General features: G+C 34.2%; 1 long non-coding RNA gene across 1 annotated transcript; it reads right to left on the reverse strand.

The window, feature by feature from the left end:
• Positions 1-544: 544 nt before the first annotated feature.
• LOC115412931 (uncharacterized) lies at positions 545-24,778 on the reverse strand. Its single transcript, XR_003934403.1, has 3 exons — positions 24,672-24,778; positions 3,962-3,968; positions 545-555 (listed from the first exon to the last, which is right to left on the reverse strand). It is a non-coding gene; the product is annotated as an uncharacterized LOC115412931 (long non-coding RNA).
• Positions 24,779-25,389: the final 611 nt, after the last annotated feature.

A 25,389-nucleotide genomic window follows, 5' to 3' on the forward strand; every position in this document is an offset into this window, starting at 1 on the left:
GGTTAGTGAAAAGAAACACTGTAATTCTCCTCACGTCATAGTGATCTTCATGGACAATAATTTTCTTTAAGTAATGTTGAGTGCATAGAGCTAACAAATGAGGCTCTCCATAGCTGTGCGTTGTGTTAAGAGCTGCAGAGTGCTGAGGAGAGGTGTTGTGTGTTGAGGGGTTAACCCCTGCTGTTCCTGTCTGTCCAACACCCCCACCCCCCCCCAGCCCACCCCCCACCCAAAGCCTCCTTCTCTCTCCTCTCTTCTCTCAGCGCTCCACTCCTGCATAGGGCCAATACAAACAGCATTATTTATGCTCGGCAAAACACCCCTTAATTACTCATGAACTGGCGCACGCCGCAGAGTCCGCCGCTCCCTACCACCCACCAACAGCTATTAAACACTCCCTAAAAGCTTGCTATTTGATATTAGCACACTTGAGCCTTTGGAAAGAAATTAAAAAATAAATAAATCTAGGAGTGATTTACATATGCACAGCAGCTGATATTTATACTCTGCAGTGCGTCCCTGAAGGGCTTGTCTTATTACCTCCGTCCTCAGGTCCTAGCATAGAGACCAGGGAAGCAGGCAGGTGATTAATTCCAGAAGCCAACAATTCAACAACAAGGAGCAGAGGAGGATTTCTATTGGGCTTTTTTTTTTTTTTTTTCTTACACAGAACGCTCCGTCTCTATACTTTATGGCTTTCCTGGCTGTTTATTTCCATATCCCATTTTATTGTTCCCTATTAAGGGTTGTTTACTTGTGATTAAGTGATAATGTTATGCAGAGAACATGGAATATTGAATGCTCTGAGATGGTACGTACATGATGTTTTATCCAGTTGCATACGGCAGATTTACTCTATATCGGGTGCGAGTTGTGCCTGAGGATTTACCTGCTCTGTGAATCTGTGTGAAAATTATTGCATCTTTACATATTTCAGAGCATCTCTGAGGTCTCGTTGCGGAAAGCGCTCTTGAGCAGCTGTGATAAGCACCAGACGCCTTTGTACTCATCGCAACACTGAGATCAAAGTTGTCATAGTCTAAAGCCTCTTGTTGCATTCCTATCACACACACCACAGATTTTACCATTCATGAGCTTTCAGCAATCCTTTACAAGATTTAAATAAACAACATTCAGTCTGAAAACCATATTTTGCAGCATTTCATTAAAAAAACAAAAAAAACATAAAGGTTATTGAGTGACAATTGCACTTCTTTTGGCATTTTTTGTCTTGTTTTTTCTGAAATCTTTTGTTTTATATTCAGATATAATGTCCACACATTTATACACATCCGTAGATTCTTGGTCCACATTTCACCTAACAAACAACACTTGTGTTTTTTCCCTTACTGTCACAAAAATATTAATTACTTTTACATCTTGCGTCTAAAAAGCTGGCTTAACCTCTAGACCTTCATTAGTTGAACCAGCAAAAACACTGTGTTCAACTTCGTCTCTAATTACATCATCAGATCCAAACAGTAGAGCCATCAGCTGCTCGCTTTGTGTGGACTATTTAAAATCCCTCTGTCTAATTAATGCTTTACTCCCATATCCCTATGACATGGCAGTGATAGATCATTATTTTTCCCTGCAATTTGTTATATTCTTTGCAATATAATTGGATCAGATTAATTATTATGATTAATGGATTCTTAGAGTTTTATGTGTTACCATTAATACTAAGGGTATGAAACAGGCAACATATACAAATTTAAGGTGTAGCGCAGATCTGGCTGCACTGCCCAACCTTCTTGAACCTCCTATTTTAATGTTTTCATTAGAGTCTCTAGAGTATGTGTGAGAGAGATAATTTTGCACTTTTTATTTAGTAACAAGTATACGATGCTTAATTAACATGATGCTTCGGTATTGAACTCATTTGATAAAATTAAACTCACTTAATTTCTTTTTCTAAATAGCCTGAATTTGTTGACATAAAGTAATTTATTATGCCATGTGCTTTGTTTTCTTATGTCTTTCGGCATTATTTTAATGTCACTGTACAGTCCGAGCCTCTGTTTACTGCTGCAGACAGAGCCAATCAGTTCAATTTCAAGTTTATAACATGATAGTTTATTAATGAGTAGAGGAACTGTTCTCAGATGCCCTAAATCTATACCACAGCTGCAATTTAGCTCTTCCAAAAAATACTGTCCAGTTATGGAGGATGGACACTAGTCAATTCCCTGTGCATGGGAATGGCTCATTAACAGGGTGAGGCGAGCGGTGTGCGTTTGTATATGGCTGCCGTTGGTCGACGTGTAGAATGGATTTATGGTGTCACTCAGCCCTGGAGAACGACTAATGAGGGTGTGCAGACTAGCAGCGTCCGAGTGGGGTAATTCTACCCACCATCCATCCAGCAGAGGGGGGTTGAAGCGAAGGGGAGGTGTGTGTGTGGGGGGGTGTGGTAGTGTGTGGAAGGAGGACACATCCCTCATTACGTGAGAGTGTCTCAGGAGCTTTCTTTAATATTTTAATAAATAACATCAGCCCAACAAGAAATTAATGAATAGTATCATTAATAATGAGCCCGAGCCTTGTAGTGATAGGACAGATATTAAATTGAACCACTGTGGGGAGATCTCCTGAGACTCAGGATTTTTCCAGCAGCAAACAAGGCCAGTGAATGAGGCAGCCGTCCCTCCGTGCCAACAGCTTTTACAACAGGTTGAAAGTAATAAAGGAGGATTTTCCCAGCGATAGAGTTAAGCCCTAGGAAATCTGCTCATGTAGATCGCTATGAAAGGCACAGCCAAATGTGATCCTTAATTAAACTTTAATCAAGATAATGCTGTTTGCAGGAGAAGTACTTTAAAAAAGGTGTCCCCAGCCCCCTGTTTCCACCCAGTCAACCTCCCTGCTTCATATTGTAGCGGTCATAACCCCACTTATCTGCTTCTTAAACTTGCGTGTGTTTGTTTGTTTGTTTTGTTAGTTTTAATTTGCAAAGCCTAGTATTTTTCCTTGTATGGTTATGAATCAGGTTTACATTTGTTGGGATTTCTTGGTGTTGTCTTTGTATTTGCGTGCAGCAAGTTTTGCCCTACAGATTATGCTAAAGAAATGCATACTTCTTGCACTAATTCAGTTTGTTTACCATCATACATTGTGTCACTTTAACAAAAGAAGATGAAATCCCCACGTAATGCAACTTGAGTAAACATTATGATTCCTTTAAGACCTTTTTATCATATAAATATACAGTCTGGTAAATTAAATCCCATATAAATGTACTACAGATGAGTGGAAATTATTAATTACATCTGAGTTGATGCACTCTAAAGCCAAAAATTACCCCGACATCAACTTTACTAAGGGTCTAAAAGTAAATTACCGTACAAGTTTGTGTAGCTGGCTGCTGCACTGCTACATAGAAACTACAGATGACTAATGACATTTGTTTTGCACCTTGAAAACACGATTATTGCTAATAGAATGATATTAATGCTTTTTATGGAAATTATTTAGTTGGAGAATTGCTGTGCAGCTTAATCTTAATGTAATATATGGCACATTTTAGCTACTAAATCTCAGCTACGCCTCCTTTTTAACATATTACACAAATGGGTTTGTGGATGTGCAACATCTTATCTAAAGGTAAAATACATTAATTTACACAGGGCAGATTTGGGTCATGTCATGTTCATTTACATAATAGTATGCGTTATCAAAGCAGGTAAACTACAGTATGAGGCAAAGTGCTTACACTTAATCATTGGTGTGTTACCTTATTACATGAAAAGTTAATGTATATCTGTGGGATTCTGTATCATTTTCAGTATATTCACTATTGTTTTTCTCTGAAGCTCCTTGTAGATTTGCAGGTTAATTATGCTGTTGGTTGATTTGTTCATTACATAATTATGTAGATTCTGTTCAGTATATTTGTGAGACATCCAAAACTGCATAATAAAATAGTCTGAATGTGGTTATGCTTCATTCTTATGTCTGCCACTGTTATCCTGAACAAAATAGAGTACATTGTTCAGAAAATGAAAACTTTATACATAAAAATAGTCAAAAACAGCTGTCTTCTTGTAGATACAGTAACCTTATAACACTAAACATCTTATCACATGCTTATGATAGATTAACAGCTTTAATTTAAAAAAAAAAAAAAAGTAATGTGTTCAAAAATATCCTTATGTTAATAAAACCAAAATCTATTTTTTATTCACCACATTTGGAAGTGCTGAATTTAGCTGAAATTTGGCTTGTGCTTTCACTTTAGACCAGCACTTCAGTACCATATGTCCCTGCCACCTACAATATTTATTCATTCCCTGCTGTATAAAAAAATACCAGTATTTTCTTCATAATAAAAAGTGGATTACTGTGAATCGCAGGAAAGCGTCACCAGCTGTCACACAGAAATGGGACCATGCTGGCCAATGCTGATGATGATTAAAAACACATTTAGAAATAATTCCTTAATTGCCTGTTTTTAAAATAATTGTAAATGGCGCCGGTGTTAACTATAAATACTATTTTCTAAAGCAAATCATCTAATTGTGGTTATCATTTAGCTCAACAGGTGGAAAAAAATAGGCGGGAAGAGCAAAAAGGAAAGTATATGCATTACTTTTTATAGCAGAGGTAATGGTTGTAAATCAGGGGTCTCAAACATGCGGCCTGGGGGCCAAATGCGGCCCGCCAAAGGTTCTAATCCAGCCCATGGGATGAATATGCAAAGTGCAAAAATTTCACAGTCAAGGCTGTGGAACTCATTTTTGTTCAGGTTCCACATACAGACCAATATGATCTCAAGTAAAATAATAACAGCATAATAACCTATAAAAAATAATGACCTCATATTTTCTTCTTGGTTTGATGTGAAAAAATAATAGTGCATTATGCCTTTAAATAATGACAACTTCAAATTTTTGTCTTTGTTTTACTGCAAAAAGTAACATTAAATTATGAAAATATTTACATTTACAAACTATCCTGTAACAGTAAAATGTGAATAACCTGAACAAATATGAACAACCTGAAATGTCTAAAGAAAATCAAGCACAATTTTAACTCTTTTCTGCCTGTTACTAAGTGTTAAGTGTCTTTGTAGATCTCATCCATAATGCACATGTAGAAATGATAAGTTGAGGCAGAATATTGTTAAAATTGCACTTATTTTTCTTAAGAAATTTCAGTTTTTTCAGGTTATTCACATTTTTTTTGTTTGGATAGTTTATAAAAGTAAGTATTTTCATAATTTAATTGGGGGGTTTTGCACTAAAACAAAGACAAAAATTTGGGGTTGTCATTATTTATAGGTTATTACGCTATTATTTTACTAGTCTGGCCCACTTGAGATCAAATTGGGCTGAATGTGGCCCCTGAAAGAACAGGAGTTTGAGACCCCTGTTGTAAATGGTCTTTACATATACTGGTATTTTACATTATTATGTTAGGTTTTATACTAATGTCTGTCTGTAAAGTCTGAAAACACCAGTAAAAGTTGTCGTCCTCTCCTCTGGGACTCTCCTACTGTATTTCCGTTAATGAAGGGACACTGGTACTTCGAAGGTACTGCATTCTTCACCACCTGAAGAATTAGCAGTCGTGTTTGACGGATTACAGCGCCACCATTGCTTGTTTGGTTGCTTGCTCTAAAAGCAAAACTCAGCAGAACATAGCTTTTTCTCCTTCACGTTGTGCTTGCTGCATGAGTAATTACGTCTGTGATTTCTGAGGTGCAGCTCTACAGCTTCCACATAAGGAAAAAATCTTAAGATTGATAGGGGCTCCTCCCGTTTTCATTGTGGAGGTTTTTAAAATAGCCAAATGCTGAGAATTTGCTCCGTGCACAGTGAACCCTGGCTTCGGAAGCAGTAGGGCAGGAATCCTAGTCGTTTACTCTGTTTTTTTTTTTTGTTTTTTTTTTATCCTTGAAATGTGAAGACAAGCGTGTTTGTGTTCATATATTTTGCAAAAAGATCACAACCGCCTGTGCTACTCACTCAGAATACTGTAGAAGGTTGACCGGACACAGACAAATCACAAGCTCCCAGATTTCCATAGTGCTGTACATCTTTTAATCATAACGACTAAACAATGAACAACACTGGGCTCGTGGCATGAGATGAACAAGAAGAGCAAAGGCTTGCCCCCCCCCCCTTTCATGCTGCTGGAGAAATGACTAATGCACAGGGGGTCATGGTGTAAAACTGTTGCCCCAAGGTCAGCACACTGACACTTAATTGTTTGTCCTGTCATGTGTCACTTCCTTGAAATTTCATATCTGACCCTTGTTAGCCCCGAGTTTCTGTTTTAATCCCCAGCGTGACACAAAGATCAGAACTGTGCCGTGATCAAGATGTGTCAGATTACTTGTGTTGGGTCCCGTCATTTTGATGCAATACAGACCAAAGATACGTGTCTTTCATGAGCAGAATGAGACGTCGGTTCAGGCTTTAACACTATTTTTACTTTTTGGTTCTTAGTTTATCCTATTGAACACTTTACGAGGTCATAGGTTGTCGAGAAAATGCATGATTGTTGCATTTTTGTTATTGTACTTCACCCTTTCATGCATGAATTATGAGAACCTTTGTCAAGATTTTTTTCTTGAGTGTTTTTATTCTTCCTAAATTGCGATTGAGTTTTTTCATGTAGTTACAAAAATGTCCATGCATTTAATTTTTGAAGTAAAGAAACATGTGTTTAAAACCCAATATCAAAAAGTGAGATAAAAACAACGAAATAAAAACATTTTAATCCGCTAATCTGATGTTTTCTCACATTTTAACATGTTCTAATGCTAGTTATTACTCACTTCATGGAGATAATATCCTCCTCAGATCCAGGATTTTGACAATTGTAGCTTTTTTACATTAAAAAATGGTCTTGATTGGAAACTGCATAATGCAACAGTTTTTTTCAGATACATTTTTAAAATATTTTTTATTTATTGATTGATTTTTTTTTAATGGAATGTCCTTTGTAATGGACAGTATTTTTTAAGTAAAACTGTCAAACTTTTGTCCCCTACAGAGGACAAAATGCATTGCTGGGTCTCAGGAGGATATGCAAAAAAACAAAAAAAAAAAACAAAACCTTTTTGTCTTACAAAAAACAATTGATTTACACTCAAAAATGTTACTGCAGATCAGGTTTATGTAGAACAGCACAGTTGCAATAATGGTCTGAATGTCAGTGTATGGGATGGTGCATAGGTGTCCACTGTGTTGGCTGATATGGAACTAAAACAACAAAACCCATGAATATACAAGAGAACAGCTGGAGAAGAACTGTCCAGTGTAGTGACCACTGTGCATGAAAGGGTTAATATTAAATAGCTATAATACTGATATAGTTTATAGTTAAAAGATGCACACAGTCATCTTTGTATGTCCACAGCAGTTTTTCCTCCTCTCTTTATTTATTTATTTTTTGTTTATTTGTCTCAAACTTTAAAATTGTAGCATAGAAGTCTCTATAATCTTTAACAAAAATAAAATGTTGGGCGCCAGACAGGAGAGGGGTTAAATTTCACTTCAACATGTCAAATTTATTACATATTTAACTTGGATGTGAAAGAAAAAAACCCAGCTGCTCACTTCATTGCTACAAAATATCATAAAATCAGACCACACCATAAACTTAAGGTTCCTTACTTTTCTTTCTTTTGAATCAGTAATTCACAATCTTCATCATAATCAGAATTAAAACATTTCAAAAGATCCATGAACTTAAACAGGTATTCAGTCAGTATACAGAAAATTAAACATACATTAAATTAAACTTAGGAAGAATTCCCAGTAACTCAAACTTCCTTTAACACATGTAGACAAAGAAAAAAGAACTCAACAAAACAATAAAATCAAGAAGTTAAGTACATACGCACCCATCACTGGTCATTAATCACAGAAAAAGTAACAAAATATAATAACTTTAACATAAGTGTACATAGGAATCAACTCGTAATCACAGTTTGAGAAGAGACAGAAAGAAGTAAAGGCTTATCTAGTCCTGCCCCTTCCTTACTTTCAGTGTCAAATTGATAACCAAATATATTTCCTTCATTGGTTATTCATCCACTGTTATTTTTATTGAGTGTTTTACAGCAGTAGTGCAAAAAAAAAAAATCTAAACAGTACGAATTGTTGTTTTTATACAGAACAGAGCATATACAAAGACACGTACAACAAAAACAAACAAACAAAAAAGAACATCATAAAGCAAGCCACCTATCGTCCTGAACAAATGTGACAGAGTTTTCAAGACGCAAAGTTACATTTAAACATAGGTACATAATAGAGATGTAACGATTACTGGTATAACGATAAACCGCGGTAAAATTCCCGATGGTTAGTATTACTGTTTAAATTCTAATTATTATGATAACCGTGTTTGATTACCGCACTTTGGAAGAGAAAGAGAAATAGAAAGGGAGAGAGACCCTAAAACAACTCAAACTTGACATGGAAAATGGTTAAACAATGGCCATAAGGTGCCATCTTTAGTGCACATTTGTATATTTGATGTTTACATGTTAATATTTGATTGTTTTTGCCAACAGAAAGTACATTGTGCCTATTATTTTATTTGATTTTTTTTTTTTTTTTTCAAAATACAACTTGGTTAAATTATTTCAGTGTGTGTATAAGTACTTTTTGAACATTTTGAGGACATTTCAACAATACTGTGATAATAACGCTGGTCAACAACAAATTTATTGTTTAAGTTTTTTGAGCTGATTTAGGATAATTTTGGTGTGCTGAATCCAAAAATCACATTAATTTTGCTCAGTCAGGTCAACTTTCTGAACTATGCTACATATTGGCTTTTTAACATTTTTGCTTACATTTATGGGCATTTTCACATCATATGATACAAAATTCTTTCATATTTCTTGCAATAAACGAGTTCTGAAGATTTTACTTTTGCCAATTTATGATTAATGTTTTTTTTAATATTACAGGTGAATGAAATGGCTTCGACTAGAAGATCTTGCAAAAATAAGCCTGACGTATTCTGCTACATCTGCGGTGAATACACCATTGTACCTAACAGGAATCCTGTTAGAAAATGATTTTTTTTTCTCTTAAAACCTATTTTGGGTGAGAGCTATATAAAAAAATCAACTGATAAAGTCACAAAATGTAATCAATTTTGTGAGAAGATCAAATTTTTCAAAATCAAATTAGCAAAAAATACCTGACCTGATTGAGAAAAACAGATGTCATTTTTGGATTTAGCGGTGCAAAATGGTCCTAATTCAGTTGAAAAAACCTAGACAACTTGCAAAAAACATTTTTTTGTAACCCAGTGTAATGATGACCGTAATAATTTTGGTCACAATAATTGTGATATGGAATTTTCATATCATTACATCCCTAGTACATAATATCACTGAGAGAAAAGGCAAAGGCAAAAAAGGGAGGTATGTATACATACGTACACACACACACAGGCTCAGACACATACATACACACATAGATACATATGCACATACATGTATGCCCACACACATATTTACATACATGCACATATATACACATATATATGAGATAAAATAAACAGAGAAATAATTAACAACCTAGTCAAATTAACACCAAGCCATAAAGTGTCACAGTGTTCAGAGAGGCGTGCTTGCTAGTACTGATATTACAAAACATGGCCATTCCAAAATAGAAAATTGCATAAGTAGACAGCATTGGTTGTTAAATATTAGGTCACATACATCATAGTATAAAAAAGAAAAACCTCTATTAACCTTCATTGGTTATTCATCACATTAAATTAGAGAACAAGGAATAACTAGTCATAGCACCTTTATATTGGTTCACCATTGTGCAACCATTCTGCCAGAAATAAACATAAACAAATAGAGACTAAACTCTACAGGGTATAATATGTAAGCCCCAAACTACATATAAGCCCATCAGCAATATCTCCCATTTCACATACCAAAACATGAAACTGGACTGATTCCTCAGTGCTTTTGTATGAGTCGATTAACATTGGTTTGTATTGTCTTTTAAACAGCAGTGTGTTCTTACATGACTTTCGTTGTTGTATAACCGTTATGCACTTGTGTAACCTTTTCTAATTTGAAGCACTCTGGGTATAAGGTAAAGCCAATACAGATTAGATTATGACTGAAAGAGTGCATCAGTCACCGCACACCTGACGTTTTGCTTATTTACTCGACCGACAGCTGCACAAAGGAGCATGAATCTTCAAATTACCGTTTCCTTAAAGACACAAACCTGCTTTTATTACATGTTAAGTAATGTCTTTATTTTGGCTGTTTTTCATCGGGGTTTTTTGCCACACATATTTTTCAGTGTGTGTGACAGTACACACTGTTCATACTGTGTGTGTACTGTGACTCGGTGAGGACATGCCTCTAAATTTACAAAGTGTTGATTTTTTTCATGCATTCATTTTTAATTGTCCCTGAAAAGTAGCTCGTTTTTGTCGCACCTTGGGTCATGGTTTGCAGTTTTAGTGTTCTTAGTGTTGTCAGATGGTTCAATATCGCTTGTTTGGGAAAATGTTGTCAATAGGCTACACAATTACCGTTTCTGGTTTCATCCTCAATTTCCTCTCCTCCAAGCAGTTTATACATTATTTTAGAATTTCACACCTGGTTTTATCTCCTAATCTGAGTCAATCTGCTTTTTCTTTTCTATGTTAAACCTGTGTTTGAATTATTTTAACCCGTTCATGTGTGGTGTCCTGTAGTGGGCAGCTGGTGAAACTTAAAATAAAAACACACATTTTGCACAATATTACTGCAAACAGGCAGGTTTTAACTCAGAGTATTGCATGGTATATCCGATCAATTAATAATTATGTTTTTATACGTGATTAGATAATAACTAAATCATAATATTACATTATCTAACCCTTTCATGCATACTGGTCACTACAGTGGACAGTTCTTCTCCAGCTGTTCTCATGTATATTCATGGGTTTTGTTGTTTTAGTTCCATATCAGCCAACACAGTGGACACTTATGCACCCTCTCATACACTGACATTCACACCATTACTCTTAACTTTGCTATTCTTGATAAACCTGATCTGCAGTTATATGTCTAAGTGTAAATCAAGTTTGTTTTTTGTTTTTTTCATATCTCTATGAAGTGAGTAGTAACTAGTATTAGAGTATGTTCAAATGTGAGCATTAGCAGCACTAAAAATGTTTTTATTTCATAGTTTTCACACAGTATATTACTTTCTGATGATGGATTTTAAATACATGTTTCTTTGCTTCAAATTAAACGCACGGTGCCCAGCTGAGTGGACGTTTTTATAATGGGTACACAAAAAAATTTCAATTGCATTGTTTTTTTCATGCTTAAAGAGGAATAAAAACACTCAAGAAAAGAATATTGACTAAGGTTCTTAAAATTCATGCATGAAAAGGTTAAGTAAATTAACACATATAGGCCTGATGTTTGGATTCTGATCATTTATGCATAGTCATGTACCTTGCTAAGAATAATGTATATTGAAGAAAAACATATTTTTTTTTATCTTGTTCTGGAGCAATGAATAAAAAATAGTGAATATAAATGAAATTTACTGTGTTAATTGCACATTCTTAACAAAAAACAAAAGTGATTTTCCATTTTTTAATCAAATGAAAGTCATTGTCCATGTGCATTCTTTGTTTTCATATGGGTGACTTACTTATACAGTCACGGAAAAAAAAATATTAGACCACCCTTTCTTGTTCATTTTAATGCCTGGTACAACTAAAGGTACATTTGTTTGGACAAATATAATGATAACAACAAAAATAGCTCATGAAAGTTTAATTTCAGAGCTGATATCTAGACATTTTCCATGTTTTCTTGATAATAACCAAAATCACTTCAGTTTTTGCATCAATATCTATGTCATTGTACTGCCAAAAACAGTGCTTTTAGGCATTCCGTGTTTTCTTTTCTGTCTGTTTTAGTCCGTGATGCACACAGGAGTTAGCGCTTGATTGCATAACCATAACTACTTTTGATGGTCTAATAATTTTTTCTGCTGCTGTATTTACTTAAGTTGTGCACTAATCTCTGCAGTTGTATAAATATGTAACTCATCATTTCAGTGCATGTGAGTCCTTGTTCTCCTGCTGCTACAACACAAAAAAAAACATCTTTCTCCAGCTAAAACTCCACAGGTTGCCTTTATCTCCGGTCTGATACATGTAAAAATACTATAGTGCATAATGATACGATTGAATAATTTGTGAAATTATGTTCACTATGTTACCCAAAACAAAACTTCTTTTGTTTATATAGATATATTGTATTGTAACATGAAAACACAACGGGGCATTTCCCATTTATGTTCCACTAGTCATCACTACCAAACTCTATTATCTGTAATTTATGATGTCTTTTCTTCTCACTCCTGCAGTTTCCCATGTGCAACACTGTGAGGTTATCACCCAAGACTTAACAAATGATGCGCTTGTGTTTGTATGAATGTATTGATCAGTGCTCTATTTGGGCAGATATCTTTCTTTATTTAGGACGGCAGGCTTGCAGGCAGGGATCGCCGTCTCTCTCCCTCATGCCATGTTTTCTGTTTTTTGCCTCAGTGGCTTTCCTAACTGCCCCGCTTTATTGAATAAATTCAAGCTGTCACTTCCCATGCTAGTAGAATAACTCAAACGCAACATATAATAATACAGGAAAAGTAGGATAAAATAATCTTGTCATGGCTGTAAAAGTGATTGCTTGAAGCCATAGTCAGCAATCAATACACTAATTCCATAATTTATACTCGCAGCAATTGAGGAGGAAGGAAGCCCTGATATGGTATTTCTTGGCTCACTGACCAACTTTGACCTTCAGTAGAAGTGAGAGTGGGATTATTGTGTTGTTCAGCTCAAAGAAATCACCTACAAGAGTTGAGAGGCAATGTCTTGACATTTTATGTTCAGGACCAAAACCTAAACTGATTAATTCTTGGTAAGCACCAGCTCTTGAGCTTTCACTATCTTTATGACAGCAAATCCCTGACGCTCAGCTGACAGAGTGAAATATAAAAGCTGGCCAGTGATTTTCTCTAACTTATTTTCTTTTATCTTTTCTTTTTATGGAGGGGGTGGCACCTTTCTTTCTCACCCCGGAGCGAGAGGAATTTTTCACCAACGCCTGAACTCATTATCAGTCCCTCATTCTGTCTACTTCACTTTTCAGCGGTTGCCAATCATAGGCTATAGGCTCCATTTTCCATTAATTATGTCTTTTTATGGGTCATTTCAGCCTCCACCTTATGGGCAAGGGACTGTCCGTGTGCTAAATAGCTCTTCCAGTTAACTGCAATATTTATCTTTATGTCCTGAGACGTATTTCAGCAGATCTGTTCTCAGTGGCCAACATCACTGTTGCTTGTTCATAGGATGAGAGTCGTGAAATCCATGAGCAGAATACCACGAGGCAACTGAAGTTTTCCTGAAAGGAAGAAATTGATTGCAATTAGCAGAGATTTTTTCAAGTGTTTTTCTGCCCCCTCCAGTGATGCTAATAACTTAATGATCCCTAAAAATGCATGTAATTTGCCTCAATTGGATTTAACCATATTCTATACTTATGTGCTAGAGATTTCCAATCACTGAGGGTCTGATTGTGCATCAGACATTATATGGCATCAACAGCCAAGAAATACTATAGATATTTCTAACAGCTGAACATTATGTCATAAAACTGGAAACATAAGGGTTCTCAGCCCCATTAAAACACAGCCTTCTTTATGTCAAGTCCACATGTGTCAGATACGACAGATACTTTATAAATATTTAATAAATAAATAGAGGAGACGTCTCTTAAGGCCATTAATCACAGCACTGATCTACATTTTTTTTTTTTTTTTTAGAAATGATATTCCTCTGAGATTAAATGTGCTACTTTAATAAGATGAATTGGAAAACAAATGACAAAAGTGCTGGTTAGCTCATGTTTTCCATGTATACAATGAAGCGCTATTACATATATTTTGCTTTATGTACATTTCTAGTATAGTTTCAAAAATTTTCCACTAGAAAGAACCTATAAAGTGAATGTATTATAATGTGTAGATGGTGTTTTGAAGTTGTTCTGGTAGCTCTGAGACAAACATTCCTTTGGAGTAAAACCCCTTGGCGGGGCGGGGGGCACTGATCTGCCTTGGCGGAGGTCTGTGCTCTACGAGTGCTTTTCTAGAAAAGACAGCGTAGACCTCCGCCAAGGCAGATAAGTGGCGCCCCCACGCCCCCACCCCCAATCACCACCAAAATTTAATTATTTGTTCCTTGTGCCAGTATCAACATTTCCTGAAATTTTCATCCAAATCCAGGGCACTGATCTGCCCTGGCGGAGGTCTGTGGTCTTCGAGTGCTTCTAGTTAATTCTCAAATTTTCACATTTTGACCCAAGTCTGTATCTTGGAAACTTCAGCCAACTGGCATTTATGACTTAATTTTCCTTATCAGCGACTTACATGTGGTGAAATTTCACTACTTTTATTCTGGAAGCATTTTACTTGTAGACCAGTGATACAGACAAATTTGATCTAAAGTCTGTCAGACCAGTAAATACTATCGTAATCACCTACAAATAATGACAATTTGAAATTTTTGTCTTTGTTTTAGTATAAAAAAATATGATTACATGAAAACGTTTACATTTAGAAACTGTCCTTTCCCAAAAATGTTAATAATCTGAACAAATATGAACAACCTGAAAAATGCAATTTGACCAGTATTCTGACTGTTACTAAATGTTTTGTGTATTTGTAGATCCACTGTTTATGGAAGTAAATCTGTCTCATCAGATTTTGAATTATAAAAGCCATTGAATTTCTATCACTGAATTTTTTTGCACTGAAATTAAGTATCGGAATTTTTTTTTGCACTGAAATTAAGTATCTGCATTTTTTGTCTCAATTTTACTATGTTCATAAATTTAGAATAAAAAAAATTCAAATGCACAAAATTCTGAAGCAAATAATTCAGATGCAAAAAATTCGGACGCAAAAAATTCAGATCACACATCCGGGACACCAAGGGCAAGCAATGAATTCTATCTCAAGTCGAACCGACAGCCAACCAGTCAAGTTATGTTACGTTGGTCATGTGACGCCGAAAAAATTCAGATACTTAATTTCAGTGCAAAAAAATATCAGTGCTAGAAATTCAGTGGCTTTTATAATTCAAAATCTGATGAAACAGATTTACTTCCATACACTGTGATCTCTAAATTATAATTTACATGTGTTATTGATAAACTGATGCTTAATAGTGTTAAAATTACACTTCATTTCAGGTTGTTTATGTTATTCACATTTTTAATGAAACTTTGTAGATGTAAACATTATTCTAATGTAATTTTATTTCCTTCCGCTGTTATTATTTTACTGGTCCGGCCCACTTCAGGTCGTATTGAGCTGAATGTGGCCCCTGAACTAAAATGACTTTGACATCCTTGCTCTACATCACAAGTGCCAAACATGCGGCCCGGGGACCAAAACCGGCCCGCCAAAGGTTCCAATTTGGCCCGCGGGATGAATTTGCAAACTGCAAGTTAGGGCATCAAACTCAAAAATAATATAGTAATCTATGAATAATGACAACAACAATTTTTTCTCTTTGATTAAGTGCAAAAAACACTACATTTTGAAAATACTTACATTAAGAAACTACCCTTTAACAATAAAATATGAATAACCTGAACAAATATGAAGAACCTGAAATTTCTCAAGAAAATTAAGTGCAGTTTTAACAATATTTTGCCTGTTACTAAATGTTTTGTGCCTCTGCAAATCTGATCTGTAATACACATGTATAAATGATAAATCGAGGCATAATACTGATAAAATTGTACTTACATTTCTTAACAAATTTCATTTTTCAGGTTATTCACATCCTTTTTGTTTGGATAGTTTGTAAATGTAAATATTGGCAGAATTGAATGTTATTTTTTGCACTAAAACAATGTGGAGTTGTCGTTCGTTATTAGGTATCATGCTATTATTTTACTGGTCTGGCCCACTTCAGATTAAATTGGGCTGAATGTGGCCCCCGGAAGAAAATGAGTATGACACCCCTGCTCTACATTCTTATGTTTGCTTTACGTTGCGTTGTTTATCAGTTATAACATGTAACTGTTACAATACACTGATCAAACTTATTAATTTCCTCATAATGGTGTTTGTAAAGTCAGTATACGTTGGCATTTAAAGCGTTACCTGATCTGAAAAGTGTCAACAGCAGGATAAGTGACTCATAACTCCAAACAGTATCACCGGTCACTGCAACCACATCCCAGTGAAAACAATATCCCAACCTAACCAATTAAAACCCGACAAACAGTAACTGTGCGGTCCATAGATACAAGGTGGTCTTTCCCGGCGGGGGGCAGTGGCCAGAAGGACCCCCGCCAGGATATTGAGGACAGAAGGAACTGAAGTGTCATAATGATCACTAAATGTCTGTGCTGTTCTCTTACAGCAGGAGATTGGCAAGGAGGTGCATGACCTTTGCTATATTGACCTACTGGTTGACTCCTAGTGGGCAGCAGCAACAACAACTACAGACAATGTTCAAAAAAGAAAAGGGCAAAATGGCAGGAAAAGTTTGTTTAGAACCTAACAGTTAGTTTTTCTTTATATGATTTTATTATAGATGCAAACAAAATACAACCAGAACATACAGTTTATGTCAAACATAATCACAGTTTCATTAGAATTAATACATGTGCATATGCCTGCCATCGTATAGCGTTGTGTAAATCCAATAATCACCTTTGTTTACGTTTTTATTTATTTTATTTATCTTTATTTAACCAGGAAGTCCCACTGAGATCAGACATTTTTTGATTGGTCTCCATCAGTTTTTTAGGGAAACATCCGGTCTCTCAGTTGATAAATACTCTAATGTGTTCAACACCTGGTTGATAAACGTAAATAGTAGGTGTTGACGTCATTTAGCTTTTGTTTGTTTGTTTGTTTTTTACTGAAAGTGAACCAGAAAGAACTATGGCTGTTAAGTGATAATAAATAAATGAAATGTGCTGTAATTAATTAAAAATATTCACTTGTTTCTTCCTAAAACTGAAGCGTAATTAACTTTAAAAAGCACAGAATTAATTTATAATCACCACTAATAAAGTGTGTCACTTTAACTGTAATGTTGTTCAGTAGTATAAAGTAAGGTATGTTTTATCTTTTTACACTATATAGACATTGAATTCTGATGTTACATTGCTAACAGGAAACTATAATGAGAAAAGTCATAATAGGATTTTATATTGCAGTAAATATCATTGCAATAAACAATTGTATTTCATCATCAGAACTGATTTGGGTTGTCCTAAAACCGTTACCCCAGAAGTGATTTTAACTTAATTTTAAATTTAAATTTGATTTTTTTTTTTTTTTTTTTTTTTACAAATATTTCTTACATTCTGACCACAAATAATCATCTTAAACTACAAGTAAGTCTGGTTTCTTCACCTCTCCCTCAGGAACAAAAATTAGCCTTTAAATATTGATTTGACATTTATTGTGATAATTATTGACAACAACTGACAGGAACATTTTTTATCATGATAATATTTCAAATCACCAGGAATGGGATGTTCTACAAGCAGTAGGTGTGATATGTCTTTATATTTTTGTCGATGTAATAATAATAATAATAATAATAATAATAATAATAATAATAATAATAATAATAATAATAATAATAATAATAATCAGTAATATCAAAAAAGCGTTGAATTTTCAAGTGCCAGTTGAATTTTTATTTTTTTTTATTTATTTATTTATTTATTGTGATCAAATTTTTATTTTCATTTTCATTTCCATTTAACAAATGAAGTCCAACAGAGGTATTTCAGGGGCTACAATATTACTGGAATGGATTCTCAGAACAAGAATACCAACAGTGGGCCCAAGACATAAGAATGTGTCATGGGTTACGATTGAACACAATGATAGGATGATAATTATAAAAGAAAAATAAGGTTAATTACACACTGAAAAAATACAAATGATACATAATCTACAAAAATACACACAAAACATACAGACACATAGAGAGTGCCAACTGAATTTTTAATAAACTCCAGCAAATACGAAGAAAGAATTAGGAGCAATTATTCCGATGGATAATAATGTGGAATCTTTGTCACTCTGTAGAAGCAGTTTGACTTATTGCTCCTTTTCGTTCAGTTACGTTGTGGGAAAACCATGAAACATATAGAATAGGAAATGACAGAATACTGAAATAATGAATGAGTGGTGATTGATTTGATGGTTTGATGTACTGGGAATATAAGGACGATGTGCACTGGGAACACTGGACGTATAGATGATTTGGTTAGTTGTGCATCTTTAGCTGATGGGGTTTACATGTTTAGGAGTATGAGAGAAATGAAACTGGAGTGTTTTGCTTGCTTGACGACTTAAGTACAGTAAATTAAACTGAGACAAACTAGAGACCATCTGTTAGTGTTTCATCTATGCATGTAACTGCAAAAGTCTTAGTCCACCTTTAGTTTTGTTTATTTTTTCAAGGTTGAAATGAGCGTACATATTTATTTCTCATTTGTTTCCTCAGATACAACAAGAAAGGACAGGAAATACTGTATGTGCACAGCCTTATAAGACATACAAAAAAATGGAAACTAATGAGAAAGCCATGACAAGAAGCACAAAGAGTTAAAAACATCTGATGTGTTGAATGAAACCTGGTATAAAACATCAGAAAATGAATGCAATAAATATTCATATTGTCTGAACAAAAGGGTTGAGCATGTTAAATACAAAGGGAGGTCACACTAAATACTACCACTTTAGAAACTACTCAGAAACTTTAGTTTTTACTGCTGTACATGCTTCACATATATCCAGATTGCATCTTAATAGAGAAGCGTATGTTTGGTCATTAGAACTAGAACTAGGCCTTTTACACATTGTACTATTTGTCTGAGTACGTCAGTGTCGTCCCCATATTATCTTTTGTTTAATTCCAGACCGTTACACATAAAACATGGTAGATCGGTAACACTTTATAATAAGTACACACAATGAAGCATTAGTTAAGCATTAACAAATACTGAATTCATTATTTATAAAGCATATTTCTGACATGAATACTCATTAATATATGGTTTATAAGCACAGTTATAATGGTTTTACTCATCATTAATAAGCTCATCTACAATATGCTTAATGATTGTATTTTCATACTTTAAAAATTATGGATTCAGCGTTTAAAAATTTTGTATTGCATCACTTACAAACCAGTTATGATGTGCATTTATGTTTGCACGTACACTATTCAGACATGTACTAATGGTTAGTGAATATGTTAGTATTTATTTCATACTAACTCACATTTATTTTCCAATAGATGTCTTATAAACAGTTATTAATACAGGAATTCATTATTTCAGGTAGTTATAAAGCACTTACTACTCATTAATTAAGTCTAGGGTGTGAGCTCCTCTAAAGTGTGCACTATCTTTGCCATATAAAGCATTTACAAATGAGATTTTCTGAATCTGATTCTGAATCCATAATTTATGAAGTATGAAAATACACTCATTAAGCACATTGTAGATAAGCTTATTAATGCTGAATAAAACCTTTATAACTGTCTTTATAAAACATATATTTATGAGTATTCTTGTCAGAAATATGCTTTATAAATGATGAATTCAGTATTTGTTAATCCATAACTAATGTTCTTATTAATGCTGAATAAAACGTTTATAACTGTGCTTATAAGCCATATATTAATGAGTATTTGTGTCAGAAATATGCTTTATAAATAATGAATTCAGTATTTGTTAATCCATAACTAATGTGCTTCTTAATGATGAGTAAAACCATTATAACTGTGCTTATAAATCATATACTAATGAGTATTCATGTCAGAAATATACTTTATAAATAATGAATTCAGTATTTGTTAATGCTTAACTAATGCTTCATAGTGGGTACTTATTATAAAGTGTTACCGGTAGATCTGATTGTGTCCAAATCAACATCTTGGAGCAATAAAATGAACCAAGACAACAAATTAAAGAGCGACACAATCAGATAAAAACCACTGAAAATGTGTAAAACCTGAGTGAAGATGCAGATATTGACCACAATTGTCTGTAGCTTCGTTAGTACAAGTGACCTCTTTAATATTGTCACAACAACTTCACATCGTCATTTGATGCATTTCACTGTATTATTGCACATAGATGTACAATTTACATGCACTTGACCCACTCGCTGTATGTGCGTGCATCCAAGCGAAAGTCTATATATTAATGTGTGTGTGTGTGTGTGGTTTTTGGGTGAGGTGGTGTGGTGTTAGAGTGGGTGGGTGGGGGGTGGGGGGGTGGGGGGTTGTGACAGACAGGGGTCTCACCTCACACTTCACATCCCAAAGAGATTAAAGGAATTTTTTCCCAGATTCTGCCTTTCTCGCCGATGCCTGAAGCAGAATGAGCACTTGTGAGGATAATTAAAATTGATGATATAGAATGACAGAGACATGATTTCTGCCTGCAGCAAGAGGTCTCCAAAGACGGTCTAACCAAACTGTCATGCCATCGCTATTCTGTTTTACATGACTGTTTCACCTCACTAAATTGATCGCAAGTAAATACTCTCTGTTGAATTGGAGTATGATATATTATTCTGAGGTGACTTTCTTTTGAGGGAACTTGTCCTTTTCTGACCGTTTATCATGATTAGGTTAATATGAGTGATTTCTATCAGACCGTTGTGGGTTTTAGCCTCTATTTTAAAGAACTCGCTCACTGAGAGGTGACAATATGCACTTACAAGAGATGAAGAATTTGTATTAAAATATAGTATTTAGTGTTTATAAGTAACACACCAAATTTGTTCATAGGTATGAAGACAAATTTAAGTGGTTATTAGTGTATTTGACAGCAATTAAATAAATACAATTAATTTTAAAGGTCATTTATAATAAAATATTTCTATAAAATATAAGTAGTTATTACCTGTAGTGCATACATTCATATGTATAAGCTGTTCAGTTGATGTTCAGTGGAGACGTTTTTGTTTTACTTATACACTGTCGCCCATAAAGTTTGAATAATATTTTTTTTCAGGCACATTCTGCTTTTATATGAGATTAAGAATTTGTATTAAAATCTACTATTTAGTGTGTATAAGTAAAACTTTAAAAGTATGACAGCACACCAAATTTGTTTGTAGGTATGAAGCCAAAATTTAAATGGTTATTATTAGTTTATTTGACAACAATAAGGTAAATATAATTCATTTTAAATGTCATTTGTAATAAAGTATTTCTATAAAATATAAGTACTTATTACCTGTAGTGCATACATTCATATGTATAAGCTGTTCAGTTGATGTTCAGTGTAGATGTATCTGTTTTACCTGTACACTGTCGCCCATAAAGTTTGAATAATTTGGTTTTCAGACATATTCTGCTTTTATATCATCCTGAGGTGACTTTCTTTTGAGGGAACTTGTCTTTTTCTGACCCTTTATCATGATTAGGTTAATATGAGTGATTTCTGTCAGACTATTGTGGGTTTTAGCCTCTATTTTAAAGAACTCGCTCATCAAGAGGTGACAATAAGCACATATAAGAGATGAAGAATTTGATTTAAAATCTAATATTTAGTGTCTATAAGTTGCACACCAAATTTGTTCATTGGTATAACAACAAATTTAAGTGGTTGTAAGTGTATTTGACAGCAATTAAATAAATAGAATTAATTTTAAATGTCATTTATAATAAAGTATTTCTATAAAATATAAGTAGTTATTACCTGTAGTGCATAGCCTCTATTTTAAAGAACTCACTCATCGAGAGGTGACAATAAGCACTAACAAGAGATTAAGAATTTGCATTAAAATTGAATATTTAGAGTCTGTAAGTAAAACTTTATATGTATGACAACACAGCAAATTTGTTTGTAGGTATGAAGCCAAATGTAAATGGTTATTATTAGTGTATGTGACAACAATTAAGTAAATATAATTCATTTTAAATGTCATTTATAATAAAGTATTTCTATAAAATATAAGTACTTATTACCTGTAGTGCATACAGTCATATGTATTAGCTGTTCAGTTGATGTTCAGTTTAGATGTGTCTGTTTTACTTCTACAGTGTTGTGCATAAAGTTTGAATAATTTTGTTTTCAGACACATTCCTCTTTTTATTCCTCTTTTTATTTTTACACATCAGTAATCACCTTTGACCTGGTGTAATGATTACATACTGAGTCCCAGTTACACTTTTTCTATCAAGATTAAATCACATTATCACAATCATTTCATGAGAAGAACATATTTTATTCCAACTTTATGGGTAACAGTGTAAATATTACACTGAAAATCTGGGAATTAGATGATGATGTAAATTAATAGTTAAATATTTGGGGTCCAAGGATTTAATCTATGGATGTATGGAATGCTATGAAAGCTATAAATGTTCAGCAACTAAATACTAATGATTACAAATACATTTTTGAGTTTTGTACTTATATATTCAAAATGTTGTGCCTATAAAGTCTGTGCTAGAAGAATTTGGAGGAAAATTGTTTGATAAATTAATTTTACGTATTTATAAATATGCGTTGATAGGAATGTGAAGTGTGTTTAGTGCAACTTCTGAATGAAATGAGAGTAAAAATGTAAGAATCTGCTGTAGTTTTCTCACTTTTGCACAGGTGAGAGGATAATGTCAAACTAATTATCTGAGTAGAGATTATCAAAATGGGAGAGTGCTCAGCTTTTGATTATTCATGAGTTTGGAAAGTTTCATAATATTCAAATGTGTTGGTTTGTGAGAAAATTACAGATTGGTAATTAGACTTAATCATTGCACTAAATACACTGTGAAGGGCACACGGTCTCTTTAGATTGACGCTCCCACAAACCACACTGTATTTACTCTGCCGTACTTCCTGGACATGTTCTGCGCTATCTTACAGATTATGGCCATTTGATTATTCATGACACTTGTCATTTTAGTCCTGAGTGTGAACAGCTTGCTCCTGTCTCTTGTTTATATGGAGGGTCTGAACAGCTGTCAATGAGGAGAGCAGAGGGACAGAGAGTTAGACATCGAGCCGGGTGGGGGGATGGTGAGGCTCTAAACCCCCACCAGGATCCTTCTAAAGATAAATATTGATTACGGACAGTTTTAATTACTTCCTTAAATTGAGCAATTTTGGTTTTCCCAGTTGGCTCCCTGTGAAAAATCCATGTAGGATTCAACATTGAGGGAGAGGGAGAGGGTTGAGCATGGCGCGCCATAAATCACTTCAGATACATAATTCATTGGTAGCATGTGAAAAGGACAAGACAAGATGCTTTGGATCATTGAAAACAGCATTTCCACAGGTCTTTTCTATGTAGTGAGATCTCCCTCTTTGTTTGTGCAGGACTTGGAAATTTGCTACGTTATACAACTTGCACTTTAATCTGAATGATGCCAAATGATAAATGTGCCTGGTTTCTGCTTTATTTTTATGCATTTGATCTTTTACTTCCAGATTTTACAAACTTTAAAGCTCATTTTAATTGAGAAAAAAACATAAAGTGTTTAAGTATACACAGAAAATATTAGAAATAGAAGAAAATTACTGGGTTGTTGCTTTTTTTTTGTGCACTCATCTCCAGAGGGCCAAGGTCACAGTCATCACTGTCTCTCCCTAATGACCTGTCCACACTAATAGATATTTTATTCCTCTGCTATAAAAAAAAATCTGTCTACACAAAAAAAACAAAAAAAAAAAACAACAAATGCTGAGACAAACCATTGTTTCTGACAGACGTACTAATACCCCTGGATAATAATGGACACAGCAGCTTTAATCTGTCATGAAAGTGAAGCAGCAATGACAAGTTAAGTTAGAAACTTACTATAAATTTGGTTGGTTGGTTGTTGAAGTGTATTCTTCACATAATGTAGATGTTTTTCTAATTGATTGAATTGGGTTCAGCTTTGAGATGCTTTTAAGGAACATTATTATACTTTTAGTACCTTTTAAAATAATGGTGACGTTATATATGTATGTTCTTATCAGTTTTGAGTTTGTTTTTAGTACTGACTTTCATTGTGTTTATGTATCTTTTTAGTGTGAATGTATGGTGGTGATTTCTATTTTGTGTAACTTCTGCTGCTGCTGTCTTGGCCAGGACACTCTTGAAAAAGAGACTAAACTATGGAATGATCTGCCTCTCCATATCAGACAGGCCTAACCTCTCTGTCTGTTTTTAAATCCCTTCTTAAAACCCGTCTTTGGCTTTTGAAACCATGTGAGATGTTTGAAGGTACTATCTTTATTCTATTGTTTTTATTTGGTAGTGGTTTATTGTTCTTATTTATCTATTTTATTTATTTTGTTGTTTTTAATTGTATGGCTTTTTAATCTATTCTTGTATCTTATTCTTTTTATTTGGGTTTTATTTATTGTTCTGTATAGCACTTTTTTCTTTTTTGTACAGTTTCTATGCCTTTTAATCTATTCTGTATTTTATTCTTCTCTTTTTGTTTTAATTATTCTTCTGTACAGCACTTTGGTCCACTGCAGTTGTTTTAAAGTGCTTTATAAATAAAGTTGGACTGGATTGGATTGAAAGAGATTTTAAATCTCAGTGAGCTTTTTTCTTGGTTAAATAAAGGTTATAATAATATTTTTTTTAGACTTAGACTTTAGACTTAGACTTTGTTCGTCCTAGAAGGGAGATTTGTTTCCTCATGACTGTACATAGAATTGTCACACAAATACACACATCGACATCAAATAGAAAAGAAAAACATACAGAAAAGGCAGACATATCACAAATAGTTGTGGGGATAGATATGAGAAGGAGGAGAATGTCAGTGGGGTCTGTTGTTTAAAGTGGCTATGGGTGTAAAGATTAAACTCCTTCCCAAGCGAGCTCTTCTGAAGGATAATGTCCAGTATCTATGGCCTGAGGGTAGTAATAATATTAATTGATAATATTATTAATAATAATCATAATATGTCCATAACACTGTTCCAGTCCATGTTGATGTACTTCAGCTCATACACAGGTTTATACATTTGATTTGATGTTTCAGGTGCAGCTTCATTACACACAGCAGAATGGGATGTGACACCATCGGTCTTGTCCTCTAAACAGATACAACCATATCAGAGTTTTTAAAAAATATTCAGTTTAGAAAGAGTCACTTAAGTACAATTCATGTGTGGAGGAGGGGCCGAGATGTATAGAAAAATATCAGTTTTTGGAAAATATCTGAATTAGTGTGAACTGAACTTGCATTAAAAATGTGGCTTCATCTTTAAATTCAAACACATTCAGCTAGAGACAGACTGATAAATTAGTTTGGAAAATGAATTTGCGCTGATGTGGCATTTCACAAACTGTTAGTGTCTGAAAC

The sequence above is a fragment of the Sphaeramia orbicularis genome, chromosome 21, assembly GCF_902148855.1.
Source record: "Sphaeramia orbicularis chromosome 21, fSphaOr1.1, whole genome shotgun sequence".
Classification (NCBI taxonomy): Eukaryota; Metazoa; Chordata; class Actinopteri; order Kurtiformes; family Apogonidae; genus Sphaeramia; species Sphaeramia orbicularis.